Raw genomic sequence first — 3,214 nt, 5'->3', positions numbered from 1 at the left:
CATAACTTAATAATCACATAATAATCTATATGGGGCATTTTCTACGTACTCCAATAGTTTATGGCATTTGTGAAAATAATCATCGGTAATAATGTGCCCAAAGTGTACCAAGAAAGTACTCCTCACACTGCCAGCCTGAACACAAGGCAGGTTGGGTTCATGGATTCAAACAATTCAGGCTACCATATACAATATGTGCCTAACCAGAAACTGAGATTCATCAGACCAGTCTATGTAATGTCAATTTTACTCTCCAGTTCTGGTCACGTTGCTTCCTGCAGCCTTCACTTTCTGTTCTTCACTGGCAGATGTTGGTCTGATGTGGTCTTCTGCTGCTATGGCTCAAAGTTTGACATTCTAAGATGTGTTGCTGCTCATTTATGTGGATGGTTTACATACAAATGTAAAGTGCAAAAACTAGATAGATATAGCATAGCAATGATTGCCAGTAACTTATCCTATCATCAAAGTTGCACTTTCTACCTTTAAACAATGACTATCTAGTTTTTGCACTTTACATTTGTATGTAAATCATCCACATATAATTGATCATATGTAAGTATGAAATATTCTTCATATAAAGTTGCACTTTGATGTCCACAAGTCCCCTGAGGAAGCCAGTTAAGGCGAAACGCGTTGCGACATGACATTTACCTTCCTTATACTTTGTTTCGGTCTACAATAGGAATCTCTGTCTAGTTTTTGCACTCCCCACTCAATTATGTCCGGTGGGAAGCAACCACTATTAATTTACATGTATACAAATGTGAAATATACCATTATACATGTCAGATACATGATTGTTTTTCTAATACATTGCTGCACTAAAAATACCCTGCTTTTTTCTCTTGTTTTTATTTGATATTACTTACCTACCAGGGTATGCAGCACATCAAACACTAGAAGAGGTGAATTGGTAATATAATATATTCACACTTAAACCACTTGTTGTTAAACCTAATAAAAAATAGTGCATAGGTGTTAAGCTATACTTGCAAAGCAGAATTGTCATAGCAGCACTTCAGAATAAAAGCAAAAAATTCATTTATTGAAAGACCACACTACAAATTCTCCAGTACTCTCAGGTCCCCAACACATCTCCAGACGCAATCCTCTGCCAAGCTATCCTTAACACTGGACACCCCCGTGACACTGGCTTTATAATACATTCTGAGTGTTCTTAAGAGAGCACAGCAATAGCCTTTCTGACTGCCTCCATATAATCTCAATATAACAAAGCTGGGAACAGTAACTGTTTAATTTCACTAAATGCCATTCAAGTACAGGCCAAGCTCAAACTATGTTTTTTACATATTAGATTAAGGAATGTATGTTTTTAGTTATCCAGGGTCTCCATTAGAGAAATTTTCCCTTGCTTACTTTTGCAATTACTATAAATGAAGTGAGGGAAATCTAACAGCAACTCTGAGAAACAAAATTCTGATGGGTTTTAGCTCTCCTAACTCTATTAGAATGCATTTTTTGCATTTGCCTGTGTTGATGGTGTTTTTTTGACAGGTGAAGCATTTCTTATAGTACGAAAATTATTATCATCCAATATTTATATAGCGCAGACATATTAAGCAGCACTTTACATACGCCATAGTCATGTCACTAGCTGGGCCTCAAAGAGGCTCACAATCTAAAGTCCCTACTATAGTCACATGTCATTAATACAGTCTTAAGTCATAGGGGAAGTTATATACCTAACTGCATGTTTTTGGGATGTAGGAGGAAACTAGAGTACCCAGAGGAAACCCACACAAAGATAGAGTCCTGCCTGAGATCCAAACTCAGGACCTAGCGCTGCAAAAGCCAGAGTGCTAACCTCTGAGCCACCGTGCTGCCAAGTTCCATTCCTTTTGGACAGTCTGACTACCAGTTGTAGTGGTTGACCAATTGAAATATGCAGGGGGGTTGGCTTTGTCTGGTAAAACCAAATGATATTTAGGCATAACAGGAGGGCTTTGGGAGGCTGCTACAGGCAGGGATGGAACACCCTAGAAAAATAATTGTACTGTTCAGGGTAAAGCTGCCATTTAAGCAGGACCAGCTGCAGAGAAAATAAAATATTTTAATGGTAGGCTGTGGTCATTACAAACACATAAAAAAAAGATTTTGCTTCATATTTTTGTACTAAAGTAGCACTTTACCCATTTTCCTGTGCCGCAGCCGATAACAGACTTTTCCTCTGTGTCATTTATTACGCAGCATTATGTAGGGCTGAATGCATTAAAAGCAGTGTATCCCATTCAATTCATGCCTAAAACATGAGCGGACCATTTTTCCCATTTACCAGCGAGCCGTTTAGTTTATGAAAGCATCAATAATGTACATTTTCAGGCCATTTGGCATGGCTGAGATTATGGAAATGACTTAAACAATTTGTTTTAATGTGTAAGAATAATAGTAATTGGGATGTTTTTGAAATCCTCTATCTGTAGTTGCAGAAGCTGAAGCAGTTATTGTGAATTTAGACATGGAAGATGTGTATTGAGCGTGTGCTAGAGGAGGGTTCAAACAACACTTCTCATTTCAAAGCTGTTATATGGAAATGCATTACAATCGCCGGTTCTTTATTTATACTTTTGTGAGAGACGGGCCTTCAATGTTAAATGCTGTAAAATTGGTGATATTCTTATTGAGTGTTATTTGATAAGTGAACTCTCCATGGATGTGCGTGTTCTGTATCCAGAGAGGGCCTGACCCCTATCATCATCGCCTCCTGTTTAGCAGAGCTGCCGAGATTCTCTTTATAGATTTCTTCAAGGCCTTCTGGCAGTCCATCTGTTGTGAACATGCAGAAAACAAGTAAAGAGAACCATCTGAATCACCAGTGAAAGTACCATCACTTACATTGGCTACATTTGTTAGGGCCACACTGCCAGCAGGCATCAATGACATGATGTAATGGAGTAACGAAGCAGAGGAATATTGATTGGGCTATGGTGTACCCTTGGCACTCAATGTATGTTAAGTTGACCATACACAAATAGAGCAAAACTAACCCTGGAGCAGGCTCATTTAGTGTGATTTTAACACACATGAAAGGAAAACCCTGTTTCAGCGTGGATTGTCCATACCCACAACTTATAGTCTATGAACATTTCACCTGCAAATACCTTTTTTTCTGAACACTTCATCAGTGTTCCTGTAAGAACATTTTTGTTCAGCATGCCCGGTTCATTTTATAGTAGTATACTTGGAATACAAA

The sequence above is a fragment of the Pyxicephalus adspersus genome, chromosome 1 (genome assembly GCF_032062135.1).
Source record: "Pyxicephalus adspersus chromosome 1, UCB_Pads_2.0, whole genome shotgun sequence".
In the NCBI taxonomy this organism is placed as follows: Eukaryota; Metazoa; Chordata; class Amphibia; order Anura; family Pyxicephalidae; genus Pyxicephalus; species Pyxicephalus adspersus.
Note: the sequence above shows the minus strand (reverse complement) of the source record.